Raw genomic sequence first — 12,064 nt, forward strand, 5'->3', positions numbered from 1 at the left:
AGAGGAATTTTCTTGATGATCGGAAGAGATTTGAATGTTCAAAAAATGTCGCGCAAATAAAAAATTTTGTAAAACAAAAAGAGAATTAAGAAAAAAAATTATAGATTGAAAGGGTCGATTATGAAGTAAAAAAAATAGGTTTGTGAAAAACTCGAAGAGATAATAAAAGGTTTAGACACTTACGATAATTAAGAGGATGAACAGTATCTCAAGTCTTTTCGAAAATTTAAAAATTCTAATGTTGTTCCTATTCTTATTCAAAAAAGTATTGAAGAAGATTTAACTGAATCATGATTTGGAATAAGTTTAGCTGCACTGAGTGCAAAACTTGCTTCTTGTATAAATAACAATTCGGGAAGCATTGAAGATTATTCACCTTCTAAGTGAAGTATTTTAAGGCAGAAACAATTAAGAATAGTTAAGATTTCCGATGGCTACACGCCATGCCAGATTTATGCCACAGAGATATATTTAACATATGATCTTCTTCAGTCACAACTCAGCAGTTTGTGTCTAAATATAATATCATTGCATTAAGGTAAGCTGATTCATGAAATAGCTTCATTTACAGCACTATTTTATGTTTAGTGGTTTATTAAAGCTCCAATCTATGCAGTAGCACATTCTTTGGATTTAAAGGCTGTTAATTAAATGATACAGTATTCCAAATGTAGTCTTTACCCAACAGAAGCTCTGATCAAGTGACTATAAAAACACAAAAAACACATTTAGGATTTAAATAAAAGATTTGTGGCTGAGTGCCTAGCTAATAAATGTTTACATGTAAATCAATTACATAAATTAACTCTTAAATTAGCACTAACAGTAAAGGAAAAGTGAAAAAAAGAAAAAAAACTTTCTTTATCATCCAGCTAGATGGATGATAATGAAAGTTTTTTTGTACCGAAGTACAAAAGTTTTCATTATCATCCAACTTGTAAAAAAGCTGGTTTTTCAATGTTTTGGTTGAAATGAAATTACATGAGATAAAATGACTGAAAACCAGATTATCAAATTAGTACTTACTTCCAGATTATAAAAGAATTGAAAAAGTCTGTCACTAGTCTTCTTGTTTTAAATTACGGGGCAAAACGTGCTATTAAATTTTGTCAAGACTTTATTATTAAGATTTTTAAAAACAAAAGAAGACGGTAAAGTAAGTTTAATGGTTGTTGCTTTTCATTGTTTAAAATTTAAAACAACAGATAATAAATCTTGAATAAAAACCTTTACAATTTAAAAAATATCTCTATTTAAAGTACATAGTAAAAAATACTAACAAGGTATCTCCTCCCCCCCTCCCTAACATTCCAAATATACACATGGTTTTAAATAGGCAGGCCTACCATTCCCATCATCTTTACCAAAGATTAGATGAAGCTACTAAACTAATTATCGTGGTATTTTTGAAATATTTGTAGATGACTCAGCGCCAATTATACATGGAAAAATTTGAATTTTTTGTATTTTTTGACTGCTGACCAAATTTTCATCTGTACTGGTGGGGGAGTTTTTTTCAATTTGGAAGAAAGCAATAATATTTTATGTTAATAAAAGAAAATATTTATCGTTTGCAGCTATGCCATTTTCAACAAAATGAAATGTGCTTTTTAGTCATACCCCTGATGAGCATAGTATGATTTTTCCAGTGTTTCATTAAAAGCAACTTTCTAAACGTTAATCGTTAGTTAAGGAATGTAAAGAGTTATGCTATTAGTGATTGTTTAGAAAGCAAAATATATTAAACTTAAATGATATTCAAAAAAAGTTGATTTGCTTTTAAACAATGTAGTTTAGTTACTGTTTTTCAAGGTTAATTTTGACTTATGCTTGCACAAATACAATGTGTCAAATGCTTTTTATAAAACAAAAGCATAAGATAATAATTAGGATCAGGTAAAATTTCACCTCAATTTTTCACCTCAAAATCTCACCTCAATTTTGAATAAATAGTAAAGGCTATTTCAAAACCAGTTGACCACAGACTTTTAGTTTTGTCTAGGAAGATCTATAAAAATACGTTAAGTAAATTTTCCGTTAAAAGATGTTTTTATTTATTTTCTTTCTTTATCTATTTTTTTTCCCCCGCAGTCACCTCAGCCAAAGATGATAAATAAATATTTTTTTACATTGGTTTATCGTTTTTATTTTTCGTAAAATCGCAATCATAAAATTAATTAAACGTTCAAATCGTATAAATCAAGTCACGGTCATGGTTTTCATTTAGTACGCTTTTTTGAAATTTATGTTATTAGCTTCTTATTAACAAAGTTCATTCTTCCGTAAGGTATGCTCAAAACTTTGGTAAACTTTTTTAAAACTCATAAACATAAATTTTTATTAAAATAACTTTTTGTCTAATAACAATATTATAAAAAAGTATAGTTTATAAAAAAGTAAACTACACCAGATCGCAATATTTAAAAAATAATAACACCCATTGATTATAGCTAATTTAAACATCATTTCGGAAAAACAAGATTCAGTTATTCTACATACTATTGTCAAAACAGTAGAGAAATGAGAACAAGAGAAATGAGGCGAGAGAGAGAAATGAGACGAGATTTATTTAAAAAACAATGCGCAATATTCATTAGAATCTAAACTCTTGAAAAACAGTTGGTTACAACAAGCACCCCAAACATCAAAAATAACCCCAACCAAAGATAAGTCAATTATAATTTTAATTTAAATAATGAAGGATTTTTATAAAGATGCTAACTTTAATGTACAGCCGGCTTTAACGCAATATTAAATCGAAGTTATGCGTTTGTTTTTAACATTGTATTTATGTTGGGAGATATTGTGCATTTATGTTGGGAGATTTAAGTTTCAGTTCATATATCAAAGCAGCGTGTTATTTAATCAAAACTTAATTGTTTAAAATTTTGAGTCTGAAATTTTTAACTAAAATAAAACTTAAATTTTAACTAAAATTCTTTTACTAACGAGCAAAATATAATGCTTCTAGTTTTAACTCGAAGAAGACCTCTCATTCTGCTTCGAATATCCGAGTTCTTTGTTTATTATATTTAAATAAATAATACTTTGTAATTTTTTTCTTGATTTTTTTTAATTATTGAAACCTTTATTTTTAATTTTGTTATTTAATATATTTGTATAAAGGTTGTAATAAAGAACAAAAAAAGAAATAATAATAAATAATGCAGCTGTTGACACTTATATTAAAGTTTGTATGTTATGTTTTCATGGTGACAACTGTATTGGGTAATCGAGAACTTCGATCAGGAAAATCTAGTATAAAAAAAAAGAACTTCCTTTATGGAGGAATTTCAGCGTATGGACGTAAAGACGATCCTTATTTGAGAGGCGAAGGCAATCGACATTCAGGATTGCTAGCAAGTCATTTTGGAGGATATAATCATGGTCACCAAGGAGGTCACAGTGGTAGGCAGAGAAATGGCAACTATTGATAAAATATATCTTATATTTAAAAAAAATCTATTGCATTTATAAATTATTAATCATAAACTGTTGAAAATATCAAACCTCATAAAAAATATCACTATTTACACTATTTGAAAAATATAGAAATATGGTTTAGTATGTTTGATTATATGAACGACTGATTTTGTTATCTAAAAATTATTTTATGTAGAGGATGTTAACTTATGAAGTGGGTATAATTTTGTAACACATTACTATAAATTATAACTTTATGTGCTCTCTGTAAGATATTGTTTTATTTTGTGGTGATGACTACATGAATCAAAAAATGTATACAGCGTTATCAAACTATTGCGTCATTAAAAAATACTGCATGAATCAACGATAAAACTGACTTACAAAAATTCTATTCAATTTCTGTTTACAATGTTTGTCGTGATACAATAAAATAATTTATTAAAAGTCCTTTACAAATATTTATATACAAAGCGCGAACAGTGTAAACTAGATTTCCGAAAGAAGATCACAAAGATTTTAGCATCGGAACCTTAAAAAAATAAACAAACAAATTTACGAATACCTTGTAAAGTATAAGTTACAATAAAGTCGAATATATACACTGTATATATTCTACTTTATTGTATAGAATATATACACTGTATATATATCTATATATATATATACTGTGCTGGCAAAAAGTCTTGCAACAAGGCACAATTTTACACAAATCAATGTTTCCACGCCAGTAGACTCAGTGTTATTATCTTATATTTTTATCTTTAGGTATAAATATAATTATATGACAATTTTGTAGCTTAAACAGTTAATTAAGTGAAAATCATGGCTAAGATTCGGCAGCTTAGTAAAGAAGAAAAAGCATGCATTCAACGTCTTGCTAAAAGTGGTATGTCTCATGCAGACATTGCAACAATTTACATGGTTGAACGCACTAAAATTTGGCGTGTTGTAAAGCAGGTTATATCCCTGTCTCCTAAAAAGAGGTCTGGACGTCCTAGAGTCACTTCACAGCGTACTGACCTCAGGATGGTAACAATGGTCAAGATGAATCCTTCAATAACCTCTGGTGACCTACAGAACACCATACCAACACTTTCTAATGTCTCAAAGCGCACAATCCGTCACAGACTTTCTGCGGAATTAAACTTACCTGCACAAAGGCCATTTAAGAAGGAATTAAACTTACCTGCACGAAGGCCATTAGTAACTGAAAAGATGAGAAAAAAGCGCATTGAGTTCTGCAAGAAGCATCAAGATTGGACAGAATAGCAGTGGACACAGGTGATGTTCAGTGATGAGTCCATGTTTCGTCAGTTCTCTGATGTTAAGCTTTTTGTTCGTCGACCTACTAGTTCTAATCCTACCAATCCTAAATACACATGCAAAACTGTGAAGCATTCACCTTCTGTAATGGTGTGGGGTTGTTTTTCTGCTCATGGCCTCGGAGATTTATACTTTTTGCCCAAAGGAGAAACTATGAATGCAAAAAAGTACCTCAACGTTTTGGATGAATCTAATCAATTTCATGATTATTCATCAGTGCACAATTTTTCAACATGATTCAGCACCATGCCACACTGCCAAGTCTGTGAAGCAGTGGCTTGGATCAAAAAACATACAGTTGCTTGATTGGCCTGGAAATTCTCCAGATCTCAACCCAATTGAAAATCTTCGGATGTTAATCAAGAAGCTTGTGTCTGCTAAGAACTGCAATTCATTAGATGGTTTAGAAAATGCTATTCGTCATGTATGGTGTACAGAAATTACATCACGACTATGTGAAAATCTTGCCAAATCCATGCCTAAACAATTAGTGCTGTGTTAAAAAACAAAGGATATCCTACTAAATATTAATAGTACATCTGTTTAAAATGATTATACAATGTAATAAAAATAATTTAACTTGTTTTTAGTGAAAATATAATATTTTTGGAAGCATTATTGTTTTTGGAAGTAATTATGAAAAGTAATTATGATGTTGCAAGACTTTTTGCATTTGTGTACACATTGCAAACATTGATTAGTGTAAAATTGTGCCTTGTTGCAAGACTTTTTGCCAGCACTGTATATATATTAAATTTTCTACATAAGCAAAACTGTAAACAATATAAACTAGTAAGGAGGTTGTAAACGACATAACTACAAAACTTCAGAGAAAGATAATAATAAAACTAATAAAATTAAATAGTAGATAAAATAATGAGTGGTACTATAGAATGTTATCGCGGGAAAATTTTTGTTTTTGTTTTTAAAAAGACAAAAAGAATCTAATCGATCAAAATCAAAATTTGGCACCTATGGAATAAACTTGTTTATTCCATAGGTACGGAGCATGACAGGCTAGACAAAATTGAATAAAATTTGGGTATTGCGGTTTATCCTCCTCCGGCTAATTGCCATATAGAGGCCACATACCCGGGCCAGCGAAGACAAGTTCAGCTCACCAATGAGCGTCATTACTAGCATCACTGACCAAGAGTAAGTGAATTTAAGAAGAACGAAGTATGTTAGAGTGAAAGTCAGAAGAAGTAGAGTTAGAAAGATAGCATAGAGTAAGCGGGACAGATATTGCACGAGGTGTTAGAATGTGCAAATAATAATAAATGTATAAATGTTTTTATACATATATTATTAAACTATTACTTATATATATATATATATATATATATATATATATATATATATATAATATAGTATATATTTTTTTTTTTTTTTTTTTTTTTTTTTTTTTTTTTTTTTTTTTGCTATTCACCTCCTCAAGGCCAAGAAGGCCACTACAGATGAGGAGGCTACTTAATAGTGGTTATAACCCTCTCTCAACTCTATAACTCCGAAACACGAACCTCGACGAACAAGGCCGCTGCGCGGAGAAACAAGTTGAGCGCGGTACTACCAGGGACGTGGTGGGGATCGAACTCGGAACCTCTCGCTTATGAAGCGAGTGCTTTACCACAACACCACTACCGCATATAACATATAATATATATATATATATATATGTATATATATATATATATATATATATATAAACTATATTATATATATATATGTTATATATATGTAACTATGTTATATATATATAAACTATTATGTAACTATGTTATATATATATAAACTATTATTATATATACATATATTATTAAAATTGAATAAAATTTGTTTGATAAAAAGGCACGTTAAAAGTTTTTATTAAGAATGATCTGGGTTTTGAACTAAAATGATCTTTAAAGACAAGGATACAATTTTCAAAACTTTGAGTTCAAATATATTTAAAATTTTTATTTCATTAAAATAAGGTTTACAATGAGAAAACGATCAGCAAAGTTAATTATGCGAATTGCTCGTTTCTGACAGCGATAAAGACGATGTAAATTTTTTTTTCAGTAATTCCTCATGCAATATTACCAAAGTTTATGTAGCATTGAATGTATGAGAAATAAAGTTGTCTTAAGTTTTTCTTATTGAGATAAGTTCAAGCTTTGTATAAAACTTCCATGTTTTTAGAAACTTTAGTGCATACATAGTTAATATGCTAATTCCAAGTAAGTTACTGTAATTCCAAGTAATCTATCATAATAATTTAATTCCTCATGAATTAATAAAAAATAAAGATAAATAACCTAAGAATTTAATAACGGAGTCTCTTTTTATCTCAATTTCATCAATAAAGATTTTATGCAAGTTTGAGGGTAAAAAGTTGTTTTTCCTAAGCAAATGAAAAAGGGTCCATTCAGTTTTATTAGTAATTAATATTTACTGTATTTAAACCAGTAGAATAAATGTTTAAGTTCTTTATTTGCGGTGGCAAAAAGTTTGCTAAAATCACTCTTAGAGGTTAATAAGTTAGTATCATCAGCAAACATGATGCTCATCAGATTAGTCGCTTTATTTAGATCGTTTATATAGATTAAAAAAAGGAGGATTCCGAGGATTGAACCTTGTGGAGCTCCACAGGTTATATTTAAACAATTATTGTGATAATTTTCATTACCAGCAACAAATTATTTTCGATTTGTTAAGTAACTTCTGAACCACCTTAACACTTGGTTATTTACTCCTTAGTACTTCAGTTTTTCGAGTAACATGTGATGGTCAATCGTATCGAAGGCTTTTAATGTTTTTTTGATATTTTCAACTTTTAATGTTCGTTTTGCTGCAATTAATACTATTATTAGCATTAACAATTAATATTACTATTAGCTGTGAACAATTAATATTACTATAAGCATTAACAATTTATTTATTAGCTTTTATTTGAAAGGTTTTTGCTTAAGATTAGTACATGTACTATTTGTAGACTTTTGTGAATGTAACAAATATTTCAGAATATATGAATTGATTGATTGATTTGATTGATTTGATAGGTCAATAACTAAGAATACCTAAAATTTGATTGTTCAAAAGATTTTGAAATTGCATTTACATATTGGATAATTGCATGCTCTGTTGAGTTATCCTTTTTAGAACCTAAGATCGTACTAATTATATATATATATATATATATATATATATATATATATATATATATATATATATATATATATATATATATATATATATATATATATATATATATATATATATTGTTTTTATTCTCTTTATCTTTATCTGCTATGGGAAATCTTGATCCCATCATGTGCTTGTAAATATATATATATTGCTTTTCTTATATTAGTACTGTTATTATTGTTGTTATTGTTGATATTTTCAGTTGTTATTGTTATTAGAATAATAACAATGATATCATTGTTTTAGTTTAATACCAGTATTATTGTTACTTTTACTGTTATTAACATTGCTATTATGATTAATGTTGTTATTAGAAGTATACAATATTTATCATCAATTATTTTTTTGGTGTTTTAATATAATATTATGACTAGACAAGTTTATATATAATAATGTGTTTTTTTTTTCTTCTAACTTATTTATGACCTATGTTTCCAAAAAAGCTTATTAAGTAAATATATATATCTTCCACTCGAAATTTAAGAACCTAATTTTAGTATTTGCTATAATATAAATAAAATGTGATTGCAACTTAACTGGGCTATTAGTAGCAGCCTGGTTTACCACCAAAAAATTATATTGTTGATATAATTTAGGTGATATTATTTATATGTTATATAAATAATATCACCCACCCAAAACACCCAGGACAAAAAGTATAAAGTATAAGTAGCGTGGAAGGCGTTCAATGATTCATATGGGTCTGGTAGAGTAACTTTTCACACTCTCAACTCTTTTGTATAGCCAGATCAACTTAAAGTATAATTAGCAGCAATGTCTTTAATGACAATCATGCTTCCAAATCAAGTCATACTGAACTGTTTGTTTGTTTATCCATTCCAATTCGGAAAGTACCCAACTACCCAGACTGATTTAGTAGAGAAAAATGTTTTTACGTTGTAAAGTTTTGTCTATTTTTATTCATATGTTTAATTATATTCATAGTACTTTTACTTTGTAATTTGTAATCAAATGTTTTTTTTCGTTTTTTTTCGGGTTTTTTTTTTTTTTTTTGTTTTTAATTAATTTATTGTTGGTATACCTTGGATTTTTGAATTATTATATTTCTAACCATCGTATTAACCATAAAATTTTTTTACCTAACCACAAAACTTTTTTTTTTTTTACCAAATTAGGCTTTGACTTGGCTAGCTTTGACTTAAATTAATGGCCAACATTGTATGCTATATTTTGGGGGAACATAGGCCCATTCCAAAAAAGCCGAGATCTATTACAAAAGAGATAATAAAACCAAAAAAATCATTTTTTTGAGAGTCATAGACATTTAGTTTTACCTCTCGAATACAATTATTAATAAAGAAGTTATATGCAAAACCGCTAGGTGCTAATTTTTATTTAAGTATAACTTTATTATATTTCCAGCCCCGTCTTTACCTATTATCCAGCCTAGGAAGCCACTGCAGTGCCAAGGCGTTTGAAGAGGCCAGCCAGTAAGAAATCAAATTTTTTGATTAATTATAAAAAAACTTTTTTCCAATAAGTTATGAAAGTTAAAAAAAAAAGTCAAAATTTACCTTTTATAATTCTATTTTTAAATCTTGAATAAATAAAATAAAAACTAAAAAAAAAAAAGTAATTTTCTCGCACACACGATGAAGGAAGAAATCTTGTTTGCTGCATTGTTTTATACCAAGGTAAACTTTTGCAATAAGCGTGTAAATTTTGTTACTATGCCTTTTAAGAAGTTTGCGTTTATAAAATAAATATAGGACTAAAATTACTATTAACAATAAAAAAACAGTAAAAAAAAAGCAAAAGGAAAAACCAGACTGCGGAATACAAAATAAGAAAACAATTCTTTTCTTTAAAATTATTTTTTTAAAGTAAAGTGATTCAATAACTATTTAATCAAATATGTAAAAATATAAGTGAAAAATCATTCGAACTTTTAGAATAAAAAAATAAGTCAGAAGTGATCAGTTAATAATATGGGTGAGCCTGGCAAGAGAAGGTCTGATGTCAATAAAAAAAGAGTCAAATTTAAAAAGAAATTGCAAGCCTTAATGTTGTTGCATCCATGCCAACAAAAAAGATATTTTTGTTACAACATATGACAATGCTGTAACAAAAATGTTGTCACAACATTTTTCGCAAAAAAAAAAAAAAAAATCAATCTGGCGACTTATCACAAGAAGCGGTGAATTCTCGCACATGCTATCTTCCGGATTTATTGATTGGTAATAAAGATCTCAATAAAGAGCCTGCAATCTTGGACTCCATTAGTATGCGTAGTGAAATATTAGCTCAAAATATTGAAGTACTTTCTACTGACCCTGCTGACTAGACACAAAAAAATAATGGTCTGATTGAGTTTATTGCGACAAATCAGCCAAATAGAGACGTCAACGCCACTGATTTTTCAAGGCCTAAAACCTGTGACTATGCTGGAACTTTGCAACGCGTCTTAAAAGAGTTATTTTTTGGAAAACTTGTAAATGTAAAATAGAAAGAACGCTATTGGCTGGTATATTTTTCTAAAAGTGGTATTGTTTACTGGAAATCTTACTTTTTTTTCAGGAAAACTAAGAGTTCTTTAGCGAGTGAAGATGGATTTTCAAATGGAAAGTTGTTCATAAGGCAATCAGTAAGCATAAATAACCTGCTGAACATATAATAATTCAGTCTCTATCTGTGTCTTAGTTGCTGCAAAACCAACCAGATTCAAAGAATGGCCGGCGCATGAAACATATTCAGCTAGTGGATTTAACTCCTTGATACGGGTTTGCAAACCAGTGTAGACCTAAGACATATTGGAGGCATTATCAACTGCCCACGGCAACCAGTGATGTTAATGTCGTGCATCTCTAAGAGGTCATCGGGCAGTAAATATGCTTTATCTCGTCTTTTTGACAAGATAAAGCATGTTTGCTGCCCGATGACCTTTCATTGAAATGAATGATAAAAAACACCCACTTTCACGTCAGACACTACAATAAAAATGATTTATCATTTTTAAGTTCATTAACTATAGAAAAGAAACTTGACAATCTATATTGGTTCTGTCAGGATGTCCCGAGCTTCTAGCAGGTTTATACGCAGCTTTTGTAATGAACAAAACAATACTATTTTTGAATGATTAGGCCCTTAGCAACGCACAGTTGATTAACTAACAACATTGCTATTGAATGTTTCTAGCAATGTAATGGTGTTGTTGACGCTCTGTTTGCTTCGCATATGCGAATTTAGATGTTTAGAATATATACCGAGTTGCTCTTTGTATACGAAGAGCACTGCACGCAAAAACGCTAGGTCAAATCTGCCAGACACAACTATAAAATAATCACACGTTTACTGGAAACTGGTTTACTAAAACACTGTTTGGTTCGGCTCCAATTAAGGCGAGTTTGAAGCTGTAAAGTAGTTAAGTTGTTCAACACCACTTTTGATAATATTTAATAGTTAAGAGAAACATTTCAAGCTGAAGAAAAGTCGAGAAATATTTTCTTATTTTTATAATTCTCAGAATCTTATAGTAAACCGAATGAAGGAAAAATTAGATCTAAAATAGATTTAATTATTTCTTCATTATACGTCTTCATTTTACAAATCTACAACACATTTCTCCCTAGCGGAGAAATACTTCGTAGATTTTAGCGCTACCGTAGAGGTACTCTGAAGCGCGCTAATTTTTGTGTTCAAAAAGAATCTCTCATAAAGCTATTGAATGGAATTTATAAGACAGTCTTTCTTAGAATCAGTATGGTTTTTGCTACGCATTTTTAACGCAATTCCTGATTCGATTGCTAAAGATGAGTGGTCTAATCAAGAAAGCGCTTAGATCTACGACAAATCTCGATCGACTCACCAATCCTCAAGCTACTTTTATTGACTATGATCTCCCAAAAACTCTGTTACAAAAAAGTCATTACAAATTTTGCTATAAGTAAAGCAAGTTGTTTAATAGTTACTGCGTTATAAACTTCAATTAATCCCATTATTCAAGTGTTTATTAATTGTGCTTCTTTTTTATACGTATACTAAAGTCAGTTTGTGTATAATTATAAAACAAAGTTTTCAAGGTCAATAACTGTCCTAATATAGAAATCAATTTTTCAGATGTTCTGGTTAATGATGGTTTAGTTCAATTAAAAATCCTAATTTTTGCGCT

The sequence above is a fragment of the Hydra vulgaris genome, chromosome 05, assembly GCF_038396675.1.
Source record: "Hydra vulgaris chromosome 05, alternate assembly HydraT2T_AEP".
NCBI lineage: Eukaryota > Metazoa > Cnidaria > Hydrozoa > Anthoathecata > Hydridae > Hydra > Hydra vulgaris.